The sequence below is a fragment of the Oncorhynchus mykiss genome, chromosome 6 (assembly GCF_057628025.1).
Source record: "Oncorhynchus mykiss isolate SJ-2025 chromosome 6, ASM5762802v1, whole genome shotgun sequence".
Classification (NCBI taxonomy): Eukaryota; Metazoa; Chordata; class Actinopteri; order Salmoniformes; family Salmonidae; genus Oncorhynchus; species Oncorhynchus mykiss.
Genome location: NC_143027.1, coordinates 24,982,925 through 25,000,430, shown reverse-complemented (window position 1 = coordinate 25,000,430; position 17,506 = coordinate 24,982,925). Strand labels below are relative to the sequence as shown.

At 42.9% G+C, this 17,506-nt stretch overlaps 1 protein-coding gene across 3 annotated transcripts in view; it reads right to left on the bottom strand.

Annotated features, from left to right (window-relative positions):
• LOC110525587 (syntaxin-2) overlaps positions 1-17,506 on the bottom strand; it is a 146,773-nt gene that overhangs the window by 49,975 nt on the left and 79,292 nt on the right. The gene's annotated exons all lie outside the window — the stretch shown is intronic.

Genomic DNA, 17,506 nt, shown 5'->3' with positions numbered 1-17,506 from the left:
AGTGTTGTTTTGCAAGGATCTAAGAATCCTTCGCCGCTCATGCACGATAGATGAACTTTAAGTACAGTGTGTCTTTAAATGGCTATTGACAGTGCACGGTGTTGTTCTGGAATCTTCTGGTGTTTTACTTATGAAGGTCAGACATGTTGGTATAGTAAAAACACTCACATACCAGCACAGAGGCACAAACGCGTACACACAGACACACAGACACACACACACACAAACAGAGAGATATCACACCCTAGAGCTCTCAAACTCAACTCTGGACCTCGAAGCCAGTTCCGCAATGTTTTTTCATTCTACCCCTCTAACCAGGGACTGATTTAGACCTGGGATACCAGGTGGGTGCAATTAATTATCAAGTAGAACAGAAAACCAGCAGGCTTCGGACCTCGTAAGGTAAGAGTTGAATACCCCTGCCCTAGAACATAACACATAAGACAGGGGAAATGGCCACCTGAGTGCAGAGGGTGCACACTTTAAAGAGACATGTGACACCACTGTGTTCTGCAGAAGTCCGGTTGTACTTCCATTCATTTCAATTCTCTCTCATCAAAAACCATTGGTGTCTCAAACTGCATCAATTCATTCAAGTCAATTCCAATCTTTCTTGTATAAGCACGTTTGCATTGGTATTTCAATACACGTATATCGATCCCTTCAACTCAGAGCTGGTGTAGGTTGGCTTTTTGAAGGACACAGGTCCAAGTGTACATGTGTATGAAGTGAGACCAACAGAGAACAACTGAAAACAAAACAGAGATGCTGCTGCATCGTTAATGCTGAGTGAGGAGTCATCATAACAATAAGAGACACTGTATGCTCTGAATGCACAACATGCACTAGCTCCATCTCTGCCAAGCTGAGGCTAGCAACACCAGAGAGGTTGGCAGAGTGAGATGTTCTAGCTACACCAAATACTCTGATTATTCATTTCACTGAATGATTTGTAATGCTTGTAGATTGTCTGAAAAATACCGTAGTGAACAGGCAAACCAGACAATAGCTGGAATTCCCAGTCTTCTCACAATGTTTGGATGTAATTTGCAATGGGCAGGCCGACTAGTTATCAATCTTCCATAAACTTTGGCTTGACTAATAACTATATAAAATGACAAAGAGCAAATGAAGACAATGACGCCGGGTATATCTGTGCCACAAAATAAATTGTGTATTTGAAGCTTTGCAAATGGGGAGGTCATAAAAATGTATTATATTAATTCTTCAGGGTGGATTCAAGGAAGCCTTGTGAATAATGTATTTAGACTAAGGCTCAGAGGGTAATTAGGCACATGTGCGGAATAACTGAATCTGCCCTACTGTTAAAAGACTATCAGAGAGGAGCCAGCCATCCAGCCGACCATGTGTGTAACCAGACAGAGACAGTGGCTGGATCTGGGCTGAGGCTGGATCTAGGCTGGGTGGACACTGTTCTGGGTGGCTAATTAGACCAGGGCTGAGGAATGGATTCTCTTTTTCTGTCTCTCCACCAAGCAGCCAACACTGACCTTTCTAAGAGGGGCACTGTCCTTCTCCTGTGTTCTCAGTCAGATGACTGTTCATGGGCAATTCCATGGTAACGGAATTAGCTGAGACCAACTTTCCCTCTAAACTGCAGGCGGAGGCGCAGATTACCGCGCAGCTCCCCAAACAGCCGCACAGAAGACATAACAGCCCACATAAATAAGCACAAGTTTGAACATCACTCAACTTTCTAGAGCTGTGGTCACCAACCAGTCAATCGCGATCAACTGGTCGATCTCCAAGGCATTCCTCGTCGATCGACAAACATTTCAGTAAAAAAAAACATCAATAAATCCTTAGGTGCACCCGATTAAGCTGCCCTGCGCACCAGGGCAGGCGAACTGTTGCCATTTCTAACTATTTCATATGTCTGAAGGTAAACTCTACCTTCCCGGCAGGCCCAGAGAGCATATCAAGTGCACTTTAGGCCTACCGCTGGCCAATCGGATGGCTCAGATTACCGTGTCGGCAGTAATGTAGCAGGCATAAAAGAAAGCGAAGAGCTGCTGTTTTCATGTTTAAATTCTTACTCAGCACTGTCAACACTTTGTATTCAACACTTGTATAAGCCATAAAATTCCCGTTCTTCCTATTTTCCCTCAGCGCAACAACAAGCACTGCAGCAGTAAAAGGCGCTGCCTGGTCACTCTGACGTCTGCCTTTATCCGTGCAGCAAGATGATACGGCCTCTGCAGACGTCAGGGCATTCATACTTCTAGCGCTTCACCGAGCAGCGCAAAGCTGTTGTGAACGAAGTTGTCAAAGGAAGTGAGTTTATACAGGACTTCCCGCCCTCACTTACCGTCAACCAATCATGACAATGCGGAGCTACAGTGGGAAGAAAACGTATGTGAACCCCTTCGAATTACCTGGATTTCTGCATAAATTGGTCATAAAACATTGTCTGATCTTCATCTAAGTGACAACAATAGACAAATAGTCTGCTTAAACTAATAACACACAAACAATTATAATTGTTCATGTCTTTAATGAACACACTGTGTAAACAGTGCAGGATGTAAAAAGTATGTGAACCCTTGGATTTAATAACAGGTTGACCCTCCTTTGGCAGCAATAACCTCAACCAAACGTTTTCTGTAGTTGCGGATCAGACCTGCACAACGGTCAGGAGGAATTTTGGACCATTCCTCTTTATAAAACCGTTTCAGTTACACAATATTCTTGGGATGTATGGTGTGACCCACTCTCTTGAGGTCATGCCACAGCATCTCAATCGGGGTTGAGGTCAGGACAAACTGGGCCACTCCAGAAGGCGTATTTTCTTCTCTTCAAGCCATTCTGATGATTTACTTCTGTCATTTGGGTTGTTGTCCTGTTGCATCACCTAACTTCTGTTGAGCTTCAATTGACTAACAGATAGCCTTACATTCTTCTGCAAAATGTCTTGATAAACTTGGGAATTAATTTTCCCGCCGATGGTAGCAAGCTGTCCAGGCCCTGAGGCAGCAAAGCAGCCCCAAACCATGACGCTCCCCCACCATACTTTACAGTTGGGATGAGGTTTTGATGTTGGTGTGCTGTGCCTTTTTTTCTCCACACATAGTGTTGTGTGTTCCTTCCAAACAACTCAACTTTAGTTTCATCTGTCCACAGAATATGTTGCCAGCAGCTCTGTGGAATATCCAGGTGCTATTTTGCAAACTTCAGATGTGCAGCAATGTTTTTTTGGACAGCAGTGACTTCTTCGGTGTTGTCCTACAATGATCACCATTCTTGTTTAGTGTTTTACGTATTGTCGACTCGTCAGCAGAGATGTTAGCATCTTCCAGAGATTTCTGTAAGTCTTTAGCTGACACTCTAGGATTCTTCTTAACCTCATTGAGCATTCTGCGCTGTGCTCTTGCAGTCATCTTTGCAGGATGGACACTCCTAGGGAGAGTAGCAACAGTGCTGAAATTTCACAATTCATAAACAATTTGTCTTACCGTGGACTGACTTTAAGAGATATTTTTGTAACCCTTTCTAGTTTTATGCAAGGCAACAATTAATCTTATGTCTTCTGAGATCTATTTGTTTGAGGCATGGTTCAGATCAGACAATGCTTCTTGTGAATAGCAAACTCAAATTTTGTGAGTGTTTTTTATAGGGCAAGGCAGCTCTAACCAAAAACTCCAATCTCGTCTCATTGATTGGACTCCAGGTTAGTTGACTCCTGACTTCAATTAGCTTTTGAAGAAGTCATTAGTCATACTTTTTCCAACCACACTGTGAATGTTTAAATGATGTATTCAATATAGACAAGAAAAATACAATTATTTGTGTTATTAGTTTAAGCACACTGTGTTTGTCTATTGTTGTGACTTAGATAAAGATCAGATCAAATTCTGTCACATTTATGCAGAAATCCAGGTAATTCCAAAGGGTTCACATACTTTTTCTTGCCCCTGTATTTGGAGCACTCTGCATTGTTACAACATTTGAGAGCCGCACAGCGACGCGGTACAGAGCTCAAATTGGCCTCTGCGTGCCTCCGGAGGCTATTGCGTCACACCATCCATACGGCGCCTCCGAACACAGTCGAATCAAGCATACAAGTAATTTGCTGTTATGAATGAACAAGAAAGTGTATCTATTGGCTTGCGTTGTTCTTATTATTAGTGGCTTGGGTCTTTTTAACATCAAGGAATATTTCACTTTCTCTGTTCATAGGAGTAACAAAATGAATGTGTTTATGAGACAGAAATAATGCAGTGCGACGTGAGTTTTGCCATCACCGTGTCCCTTTTTGTTCAGTGTCAGTGGAGGAAAGGGAGAACGGAGGGATGTTGAGAGGCTGACCCTCAGTCTGCTGCTCTCTCCCTCCGCTGAGACTGACCATCAGATGCAGGCTCCATCAGCCCAGTAAAATACAAATAAAAAGCAGATGATTTAAATGTATGCTCACTCAGCTGTGCCTCACAAGTAAAACAACAATGGATCACATAGCCTACCTCTAATTGTGAAATACATTTTTTTTTAATGGCCCAAACAGCAATGCATTGACAGGGCAATTCAAGCAAAGCCAATATGTGGTGATAATGTATTGGGCTTATAGCTTACTGCACAAACATTGTTCTTTGTGTTTGTAAACAATTCCTGAATAGTGGAGTGTTCAGATGTAAAATAGCCTTCATGACCACAGAAACATGCTGCATTTCACATTTCAAACATATCAGTTCATCTGTGAGAGAGAAATACACACATCAACATATCAGTTCATCTGTGAGAGAGAAATACACACATCAACATATCAGTTCATCTGTGAGAGAGAAATACACACATCAACATATCAGTTAATCTGTGAGAGAGAAATACACACAGCAACATATCAGTTCATCTGTGAGAGAGAAATACACACATCAACATATCAGTTCATCTGTGAGAGAGAAATACACACATCAACATATCAGTTCATCTGTGAGAGAGAAATACACACATCAACATATCAGTTCATCTGTGAGAGAGAAATACACACAGCAACATATCAGTTCATCTGTGAGAGAGAAATACACACATCAACATATCAGCTCATCTGTGAAAGACAAATACACACAGCAACATATCAGTTCATCTGTGAGAGAGAAATACACACAGCAACATATCAGTTCATCTGTGAAAGACAAATACACACAGCAACATATCAGTTTATCTGTGAGAGAGAAATAAACACACACCCGTGGGAGAAACCATATCAACAACCATGCTGCTAACAAATTCCTCTGTTTCCCATCTGTATGCTGTATGCCAAACCATGGTGACATTACAAACCCTTACCAAGAAGATTACTATGAGGCCAATAGCTGGATTAAGTAAAATGATCAACTTGTATTAGTCACATACACATGGTTAGCAGATGTTATTGCGAGTGTAACGAAATGCTTGTGCTTCTAGTTCTGATAGTGCAGCAATATCTAACAACTAATCTAACAATTCCACAACAACTACCTAATACACACACATCTAAGTAAAGGAATGGAATAAGAATATATACATATAAATATATTGATGAGAAATGACTGTGAGACATAGGCAAGATGGAATAGATGGTATAAAATACAGTATATACATATGAGATGAGTAATGCAAGATATGTAAACATTAAAGTGATATTATTCAAGTGGCATTATTAAATCAAATCAAATGTTATTGGTCACATACGCGTGTTTAGTAGATGTTATTGCGGGTGTAGCGTAATGCTTGTGCTTCTAGCGCCAACAGTGCAGTAATATCGAAGTAATATCCAACAGTTTCACAACATATACCCCAATACAAATCTAAGTAAGGAATGGATTAAGAATATACATACAGTGGGGCAAAAAATAATTTAGTCAGCCACCAATTGTGCAAGTTCTCCCACTTAAAAAGATGAGAGGCCTGAAATTTTCATCATAGGTACACTTCAACTATGACAGACAAAATGAGAAGAAAAAAAATCCAGAAAATCACATTGTAGGATTTTTATGAATTTATTTGCAAATTATGGTGGAAAATAAGTATTTGGTCACCTACAAACAAGCAAGATTACTGGCTCTCACAGACCTGTAACTTCTTCCTTAAGAGGCTCCTCTGTCCTCCACTCGTTACCTGTATTAATGGCACCTGTTTGAACTTGTTATCAGTATAAAAGACACCTGTCCACAACCTCAAACAGTCACACTCCAAACTCCACTATGGCCAAGACCAAAGAGCTGTCAAAGGACACCAGAAACAAAATTGTAGACCTGCACCAGGCTGGGAAGACTGGGGTCAAAATGATCACAAGAACGGTGAGCAAGAATCCCAGAACCACACGGGGGGACCTAGTGAATGACCTGCAGAGAGCTGGGACCAAAGTAACAAAGCCTACCATCAGTAACACACTACGCCGCCAGGGACTCAAATCCTGCAGTGCCAGACGTGTCCCCCTGCTTAAGCCAGTACATGTCCAGGCCCGTCTGAAGTTTGCTAGAGAGCATTTGGATGATTGGGAGAATGAAAATTGGGAGAATGTCATATGGTCAGATGAAACCAAAATATAACTTTTTGGTAAAAACTCAACTCGTCGTGTTTGGAGGACAAAGAATGCTGAGTTGCATCCAAAGAACACCATACCTACTGTGAAGCATGGGGGTGGAAACATCATGCTTTGGGGCTGTTTTTCTGCAAAGGGACCCGGACAACTGATCCGTGTAAAGTAAAGAATGAATGGGGCCATGTATCATGAGATTTTGAGTGAAAACCTCCTTCCATCAGCAAGGGCATTGAAGATGAAATGTGGCTGGGTCTTTCAGCATGACAATGATCACAAACACACCGCCCGGGCAACGAAGGAGTGGCTTCGTAAGAAGCATTTCAAAGTCCTGGAGTGGCCTAGCCAGTCTCCAGATCTCAACCCCATAGAAAATCGGAGGGAGTTGAAAGTCCGTGTTGCCCAGCAACAGCCCCAAAACATCACTGCTCTAGAGGAGATCTGCATGGAGGAATGGGCCAAAATACCAGCAAAAGTGTGTGAAAACCTTGTGAAGACTTACAGAAAACGTTTGACCTCTGTTTTTGCCAACAAAGGGTATATAATAAAGTATTGAGATAAACTTTTGTTATTGACCAAATACTTATTTTCCACCATAATTTGCAAATAAATTCATAAAAAATCCTACAATGTGATTTTCTGGATTTTTTTCCCTCATTTTGTCTGTCATAGTCGAAGTGTACCTATAATGAAAATTACAGGCCTCTCTCATCTTTTTAAGTGGGACAACTTGCACAATTGGTGGCTGACTAAATACTTTTTTGCCCCACTGTATATGTCAGAGCAGCATTGGAGTAAGATACAATGACATAATATAGAATACAGTATATACATATGAGATGGGTGATGCAATATTTACACACAATTAAAGTGACTAAGATACTGTAGAATAGTATAGAGTACAGTTTACATTATTAAAGTGGCTAGTGTTTCATTTCCTTAAAGTGGCCAGTGATTTCTAATCTATGTCTATAGGCAGCAGCCTCTGATGTGGTGGAGGTGGCTGTTTAACAGTCATTGGTGTATTTTTTATTTAAAAAAAAATATGTATTTCACCTTTATTTAACCAGGTAGGCCAGTTGAGAATAAGTGCTATGGATGGGTACTGCTATGGGGACCAGTGAGCTGAGATAAGGCGGGGCTTTACCTAGCAAAGACTTATAGATGACCTGGAGCCAGCGATGAATATGAAGCGAGGGCCAGCCAACGAGAGCATACTGGTCGCAGTGGTGGGTAGTATATGGGTAACAAAACCAATGGCACTGTGATAGACTGCATCCAATTTGCTGAGTAGAGTTTTGGAGGCTATTTTGTAAATGACATTGCCAAAGTCAGGGATCGGTAAGATAGTCAGTTTTATGAGGTTATGTTTGGCAGCATGAGTGAAGGATACTTTGTTGCGAAATAGGAAGCTGATTCTAGATTTAATTTTGGATTGGAGATGCTTAATGTGAGCCTAACCAGACACCTAGGTATTACACCTAGGTATTACACCTAGGTCTAACCAGACACCTAGGTATTTGTAGTTGTCCACAAATTCTAAGTCAGAACCGTCCAGAGTAGTGATGATGCATGGGCGGGCAGGTGCGGGCAGCGATCGGTTGAAGAGCATGTATTTAGTTTTAAGAGCAGCTGGAGGCCACAGAAGGAGAGTTGTATGACATTGAAGCTCATCTGGAGGTTAGTTAACACAGGTCCAAAGAAGGGCCTGAATGGTGTCGGTGATTGGGGTATACAGAATGGTGTCGTCTGCGTAGAGGTGGATCAGAGAATCACCAGCTGCAAGAGCGATATTATTGATGTATACAGAGAAAAGAGTTGGCCTGAGAATTGAACCCTGTGGCACCCCCATAGACATTGCCAGAGGTCCGGACAACAGGCCCTCCGATTTGACACATTGAACTCTGTCTGAGAGGTAGTTGGTGAACCAGGTGAAGCAGTCATTTGAGAAACCAATGCTGTTGAGTCTGCCGATAAGAATGTGGTGATTGACAGAGTCGAAAGTCTTGGCCAGGTCGATGAAGACGGCTGCACAGTATTGTCTTTAATCGATGGAGGTTATGATATCATTTAGGACCTTGCGCGTGGCTGAGGTGCACCCATGACCAGCTCGGAAACCAGATTGCACAGCGGAGAAGGCACGGCGGGATTCAAAATGGTCGGTGATCTGTTTGTTAACTTGGCTTTCGAAGACCTTAGAAAGGCAGGGTAGGATAGATATAGGTCTAGAGTGTCTCCCCCTTTGAAGAGGGGGATGACCGTGGCAGCTTTCCAATCTTTGGGGATCTCAGACGATACAAAAGAGTAATAGGGGTTAGTGATAGGGGTTGCAACAATTGCGGCGGATCATTTTAGAAAGAGAGGGTCCAGATTGTCTCTAGCCCAGCTGATTTGTAGTGATCTAGATTTTGCAGCTCTTTCAGAACATCTGCTATCTGTATTTGGAGTGAAGGAGAAACCGGGGATGCTTGGCCAAGTTGATGTGGGAAATGCAGGGCTATTGACCGGGGTATGGGTAGCCAGGTGGAAAGCATGGCCAGCTGTAGAAAAATGCTTATTGAAATTCTCTAATATTGTGCATTTATCGGTGGTGACAGTGTTTCCTAGCCTCAGTGCAGTGGGCAGCTGGGAGGAGGTGCTCTTATTCTCCATGGACTTTACAGTGTCCCAGAACTTTTTGGAGTTTGTGCTACAGGAGGCAAATCTCTGTTTGAAAAAGCTAGCCTTTGCTTTCCTAACTACCTGTGTATATTGGTTCCTAACTTCCCTGAAAAGTTGCATATCGCGGGGGCTTTTTGATGCTAATGCAGTACGCCACAGGATGATTTTGTGTTGGTCATGGGCAGTCAGGTCTAGAGTGAACCAAGGGCTATATCTGTTCCTGGTTCAAAATTTCTTGAATGGGGCATGCTTATTTAAGATGGTGAGGAACGCACTTTTAAAGAATAACCAGGCATCCTTTACTGACGGAATGAGGTCAATATCCTTCCAGCATACCCAGGCCAGGTTGATTAGAAAGGCCTGCTCGCTGAAGTGTTTTAGGGAGCGTTTGACAGTGATAAGGGGTGGTCGTTTGACCGCAGACCCATTACGGATGCAGGCAATGAGGCAGTGATCGCTGAGATCCAGGTTGAAGACAGCAGAGGTGTATTTGGAGGGCAGGTTCGTCAGGATGATATCTATGAGGGTGCTCGTGTTTACGGATTTGGGGTTGTACCTGGTAGGTTCATTTATTATTTGTGTGAGATTGAGGGCATCTAGCTCAGATTGTAGGATGGCCAGGGTGTTAAGCATGTCCCAGTTTAGGTCACCTAACAGTACGAGCTCTGAAGATAGATGGGAGGCAATCAATTCACATATGATGTCCAGAGCACAGCTGAGGGCTGAAGGTGGTCTATAACATGCGTCAACGGTGAGAGACTTGTTTCTGGAAAGGTGGATTTTTAAACGTAGAAGCTCAAATTGTTTGGGCACAGACCTGGATAGTATGACAGAACTCTGCAGGCTATCTCTGCAGTAGATTGCAACTCCGCCCCGTTTGGCAGTTCTATCTTGTCAGAAAATGTTATAGTTAGGGATAGAAATTTCAGGATTTTTGGTGGCCTTCCTAAGCCAGGAATCAGACACGGCTAGGAAATCCGGGTTGGCAGAGTGTGCTAAAGCAGTGACTAAAACAAACTTAGGGAGGAGGCTTCTAATGTTAACATGCATGAAACCAAGGCTTTTATGGTTACAGAAGTCAACAAATGAGAGTGCCTGGGGAATGGGAGTGGAGCTAGGCCCTGCAGGGCCTGGATTAACCTCTACATCACCAGAGGAACCGATGAGGAGTAGGATAAGGGTATGGCTAAAGGCTATACGAACTGGTCGTCTAGTGCGTTCAAAACAGAGAGTAAAAGGAGCAGGTTTCTGGGCGCGGAAGAATAGATTCAAGGCTTAATGTACAGACAAGGGTATGGTAGGATGTGAATACAGTGGAGATAAACCTAGGCATTGAGTGACGATGAGAGAGGTTTTGTCTCTAGAGACACCCTTTAAACTAGGTGAGGTCACTGCGTGTGTGGGAGGTGGAACAAAAGGGCTAGCTAAGGCATATTGAGCAGGGCTGGAGGCTCTACAGGGAAATAAGACAATCACTAACCAAAACAGCAATGTACAAGGCATATTGACATTAGGGAGAGGCATGAGTAACCGAGTGATCATAGTGAGTAGCTAGTTGGGCTGGAGACACAGTGATTCATACAGCTAGCGGGCCGGGGCTAGCAGAAGGGCCTTAGGAGGACGTCGCAACGGAAGAGTCTGTTGTAGCCCCCTCGGATGGTTACGTCGGCAAACCAGTCATGATAGATTGGCAGGGCTCCGTGTAGGCAGTAAAAGAGTCCAAGCCAATTGGCAAAATAGGTATTGTAGCCCATAAATTGGCAGATGGACCTTTTCAGCTAACAGTCCCATATGCTCTAGACAGCTAGCGGGCCGCGGCTAGCAAATGGGCCTTCAGGGGACGTCGCGACGGAGGAGCCTGTTGAAACCCCCTCGGGCGGATTACGTCAGTAGACCAGTCGTGATAGATCGGTGGGGCTCCGAGTCGGCAGTAAAAGGGGTCCAGGTCAATTGGCAAAATAGGTATTGTAGCCGAAGGAGTGGCTGATAGACTTCTTCAGCTAGCTGGGAGATGGGCCTAGCACTAGGCTAGTTCCAGGCTAACTGGTGCTTGCTTCGGGACAGAGACGTAGTATAGAATACAATACAATACTGTACATATGAAATGGGTGATGCAATATGTAAACACAATTTAAAAGTGACTAAGATACCGTAGAATAGTGTAGAGTGCAGTTTATACATATGAGATGAGTAATGCCAGATACGGAAACATTATTAAAGTGGCTAACGATCCATTTCTAAAAGTGGCCAGTGATTCCTAATCTATGTCTATAGGCAGCAGCCTCTGATGTGCTAGTGATGGCTGTTTAGCAGTCTGATGGCCTGGAGATAGAAGCTGTTTTTCAGTCTCTCGGTCCCAGCTTTGATGCACCAGCTTTGTTTGCCCCTGGTAATGCGTTGGGCAGACCGCACCACCCTCTGGAGAGCTTTGCGGCTGTGGGTGGTGCAGTTGCCGTACTAGGTGGTGATACAGCGCTGTTGCGCCTTCTTCACCACACTGTCAGCCTGATACCTCACACATTCCCTTAGTTTACTGAGCAAATGGCTATATTATTGTTTATTTCAGTTGAACTAAATGAAGTCTAGTGTTTTGACTTCTTGGTTATCCAGTAGTTGATAAGACAAGCTGCCTCATAGATCATGTTGTTTTAACGGCCTTCTGTACTGTGTGTGCAGAGATTAATATTGGGGTGGTGTGAGTATGGCTAATGACCATTACCAAGGTGACTGTCCTTATTGGCTGTGACATGCTTTATTCCACATCAGTGAACAGGGCAGCAGTAAAATACTCTGTCCCTGGGTACTACTGGGTAGGATGAGGTGCCAGATGGCCCTGCCACTAAACACTGTTACTCACAATACTACACATTCTAATACACACTCCAACATCGAGTGTTTGATTTTTACTCAAATGTGTGTTATGTTAATAGCAAAATATAGTTTAGGCAGTCTTTAATTTCATACTGGGATATGCTACCATCCCAGTAAAAAACCACCAGAGAGATACGGTATCTTATCAAACTGATACTCAGCAATACAAAAAAAAAAAATCTCAGATCCCAGATAAAGAGAAGCGAGGCTGGCATGGTCTGACGAGTGCACTGAAGAACACAGAGAGGTTGGCCAGCATAGACCAAACAGACTGACACTAATGCCTGCCCCCCCATCTCCTCTACTCTCATATGGACTGCTTGCCTCTGGTCGTGTCTCTGTGTCTGCCCAGCTGCCTGGCTGTGTTTCTGTTACTCTGTAAACTTAGTCTATGAGGAGATAAGAGCAGCTCTGAAGTCTCTGTAAAGGCTAGCCTGCCTTCCATTTATGTACGTCATTTGGGGACAGTTTCTCCTCTGGGTAATTCCCGGGGACTGAGGAGGTTGACATTGGGGGCAGACAGGACAGGGGGAGCAGTGTGGTGGAGTGGAGTGCTGCTGTGCTGTGGGGAGGGAACATACTGTAAGTAGGAGCACGCAGAGCACACAGCCTTAATGGAGTGTTTATTTGGGGCAGAGCACCACACGCAAAGTCAGGCCCACTAAAGAGGAGGGCCTTGGGGCAGCGAGCAGTGAATTCTAATGGTCCAGCTGCAAACAGGCAGCACCATTTAGCTTACTGATGGAACTTTACCCTACAGCACTCTGCAGACCTCCACGGGAAAATAATGCACACAAAGTGTTGCTTAAATCAGTCCATCTACATTATTCTGGGCTTACTTTCTAAACAGGTTGGCATGAATAATACATCCGGCAATGACAAAAACTATAGAATAATATGAATAACAAACACAACGACAGTACAAATGCCATGCTTAAACTAGTCTCCTGTGACAGACTTAACAGAAACGTAAACAAATGTCATCAAATCGAGTAGCTAGCTAGCGCACACAACAGTGGGTTCTGGGTTAAGAAATGATGCTTAAACTGATATGATGAGACATGAGCTGTAGTCAGACATGCACCCTGTTGCACCTGACAACAGCTGAAATAAGTATTTCTGTATACAGTATGTTCTCTATTGAATGAGAATATTCAACACTCAAGCTTCCCTCCTCGTAACAGGCCCTTTAAAACTGGCAGATTGCTAATTTCAATTCCACTATGTTGGATATTGGGGCTGAAAGGGGACTGGGCTCAGTTGGAGTGATTACATACTGTAGATCCATCTAGGCTCCCCTGTAGTTCTGATGGGGAAACCCCACCGCCACACACATACCAATAGCTGTGCTGTGACACACTGTTCTCCTGCAGTGAAGGGCAGGATGGGTCGGGGACATACTGACTGCTCCTCATGGCTTCCTTCATATCTGAGATATGTGTTAGACTCAAGCAATTTCAAACAAGACAACAAGACAACAAAGACACATAGATACATCTCTAGAAAATGTTAATGCGCTAGATTTCACAGCTTATTCTAAAGCACAAAAACCTACTATGTTATTACATGTGAAATATGCAGAAGGAACTGTTCCATGAATTATATGAGAGAGCGAGAGAAAGAAAAAGAGAGAAAGAGAAATAAAGAGAGAGAGAGCGAAAGAGAGAAAGAAAAAGAGAGAGAAAGAAAGAAAGAGAGAGAAAAGAGAGAGAGAGAAACCGTTTTAAATAGCCCCAGCAAAAGACCCCACTATCCATCCTGATGAAATACTGTATATGTTTTAAAATGTCAAGGGTAGGGAGAAAGGCTCCTCTTTAAATGCCTTCCAGAGTAGTCAGAGTGGATTACTCTCTCAGCACTGGCTGCTTTCTGCTTTGTCCTTTCTTCCCTCCCTGACCCTTTGTATAGAGTCAAGGCCAGCCCAGAAGGCACACTGACATTTCTGCTACTTTCTGAGAAATGTTCCTGGGGGTGCAGAGGCAGCAGAGAGGCAGCAGAGGAGAAAGGCAGAGAGAGAGGCAGAGAGAGAGGAAGAGGAGAGGTGCAGAGAGAGAGGAAGAGGAGAGAGGCAGAGAGAGGCATAGAGGGAGGAAGAGGAGAGAGGCAGAGATAGAGGCAGAGAGAGAGGAAGAGGAGAGAGGCAGAGAGAGAGGAAGAGGAGAGAGGAAGAGGAGAGAGGCAGAGAGAGAGGCATAGAGGGAGGAAGAGGAGAGAGGCAGAGAGAGAGGCAGAGGAGAGAGGCAGAGAGCAGCACATAGGAGCAGAGGGCTTGTGTAACACACCACTGACCTCCTCCTGTGAACAACCATGACATCTACACAGCATGAACTATACTGTATACATCAGTGCCAACATATCCAGGGCCCATCTTACTAGCTAAGTGTACAGTGTATCTCTATAATATATTATAGCTAGTACAATATAGAAACAGTGTGGAAATTGTCATCTGTGCAAAGAGCAGAATAAACACAAATGCATAGCGTACATCCTTGCATAGTCAGAATGCAGCACAGTGTTAATTTTTTTATGCTACACATGCAAATCCCATTAATGTGAGCCTATTTTTTCATTTCTATAATCACCGCTAGAATGCCAGCAGTGTGACACACACCACAGTACAGCACAGCTCATTTTCTCTGGGGAGCTCTGTGTGTACGTGATGACATGGGGCAAAGCTGTCTCGCGCTCCCTCTCTCAGGTACAAATCAATTGGACTGAGACTCTTGGCATTTCAGCGAGTGAGAGCCAGAGGTATTTTTAGAGCACTTACCAAAGCCTGACATGTTTGATTCTGTTTCTTCACCCCCTCGGAGCTTCACACTCCTCCCTTTTCCTGCTGATCTCAGTCTCCTGAGAAGAATAAAATACTTGCTGTGTGTGGCTTCTCTGTTTTGTCAGGGACAATGACTTTAATTTAGTCATGCCACGGTATGACAACAGTGTCCTGAGAGAAAACCGACTGACAGTGAGACTAGTCAGTGGAGGACAGAGACTTTCATTTATTCCGTGCTGTCTCAGAGTGTGTGTGTGTGTGTATGTGAGAGGGGGGGCAAGAGAGATAGAGGGAGGAAGAGTCCATTCAACTCCTTTCTTCTTCATCCACATGCCATCATAAAGGTGTCAACCACCTGCCTCTCAAGTCTGTGAGACTCAACCTTTACACCGAATGTCCAACATAAGCAAGGAAAGACATGAATTAGCTTGGCCCTTCAGAGAGGTCTGGGTTATAATACCATGCTCTCTGCAGAGTCCCTTCTTTGAAACACAGTGAGACACAAGCTCAGACAAAGCCTCCATTTCCAGCAGCCCCTCTTCCACCAGGCCAGGCAGCATCCACCTGATAGCTGCTGATACTCCTTCCCCACATGAGGTGTGTTTCCCAGTCAAGCCCCTGGGGTCTTTCAAAGCTGTTTTTCACACCATCCATATATTGATCAGCTGTATAATTGAGTTGTCAATTGAACGACAACGCGTAGTTACAGAGAACAACAACACGTAGTTACAGAGAACAACAACACATAGTTACAGAGAACAACAACACATAGTTACAGAGAACAACAATACGTAGTTACAGAGAACAACAACACATAGTTACAGAGAACAACAACACGTAGTTACAGAGAACAACAATACGTAGTTACAGAGAACAACAACACGAAGTTACAGAGAATAACAACACGTAGTTACAGAGAATAACAACACGTAGTTACAGAGAACAACAACACATAGTTACAAAGAAAAACAACACGTAGTTACAGAGAACAACAACACGTAGTTAAAGAGAACAACAACACGTAGTTACAGAGAACAACAACACGTAGTTACAGAGAACAACAAAACGTAGTTACAGAGAACAACAATACGTAGTTACAGAGAACAACAACACGTAGTTACAGAGAACAACATTACGTAGTTACAGAGAACAACAATACATAGTTACAGAGAACAACAACACGTAGTTACAGAGAACAACACGTAGTTACAGAGAACAACATTACGTAGTTACAGAGAACAACAACACGTAGTTACAGAGAACAACAACACGTAGTTACAGAGAACAACAATACGTAGTTACAGAGAATAACACCACGTAGTTACAGAGAACAACAATACGTAGTTACAGAGAACAACAACACGTAGTTACAGAGAACAACATTACGTAGTTACAGAGAACAACAACACGTAGTTACAGAGAACAACAATACGTAGTTACAGAGAACAACAACACGTAGTTACAGAGAACAACAACACGTAGTTACAGAGAACAACAACACATAGTTACAGAGAACAACATTACGTAGTTACAGAGAACAACAATACGTAGTTACAGAGAACAACAATACGTAGTTACAGAGAACAACATTACGTATTAACAGAGAACAACAATACGTAGTTACAAAGAACAATGATACGTGGTTACAGAGAACAACAATACGTAGTTATAGAGAATAACAACACGTAGTTACAGAGAACAACATTACGTATTTACAGAGAACAACAATACTTAGTTATAGGGAACAACAACACGTAGTTACAGAGAATAACAACACGTAGTTACAGAGAATAACAATATGTAGTTACAGAGAACGACAATATGTAGTTACAGAGAACAACAACACGTAGTTACAGAGAACAACAACACTTAGTTACAGAGAACAACAACACGTAGTTACAGAGAACAACAATACGTAGTTACAGAGAACAACAATACGTAGTTACACAGAACAACAATACGTAGTTACAGAGAACAACAACACGTAGTTACAGAGAATAACAATATGTAGTTACAGAGAACAACAATACGTAGTTACAGAGAATAACAATATGTAGTTAGAGAATAACAACACGTAGTTACAGAGAACAACAACACGTAGTTACAGAGAATAAGAATACGTAGTTACAGAGAATAACAATATGTAGTTAGAGAATAACAACACGTAGTTACAGAGAACAACAACATGTAGTTACAGAGAACAACAACACGTAGTTACAGAGAACAACAATACGTAGTTACCGAGGACAGGTGGCGTGAAAGCCAGCTTCCCATAAGTGGTCCCATGATTCACAGTGGGAAAATATGCTGCAATGTTGCATACAGTGCATTCTGAAAGTATTCAGACCCATTGACCTTTTCCACATTTTGTTACGTTACAGCGTTATTCTAAAATGGATTTAAAAAATGTTTTTCCCTCATCAATCTACACACAATACCCCCCAAAAATAATAAAAAACAGAAATACCTTATTTACATAAGTATTCAGACCCTTTGACTCGAAATTGAGCTCAGGTGCATCCTGTTTTCATTTATCATCCTTGAGATGTTTCTACATCTTGATTGGAATCCACCTGTGGTAAATTCAATTGATTGGAAATGATTTGGAAATGCATACTCCTGTCTATATAAGGTCCCACAGTTGACAGTGCATGTCAGAGCAAAAA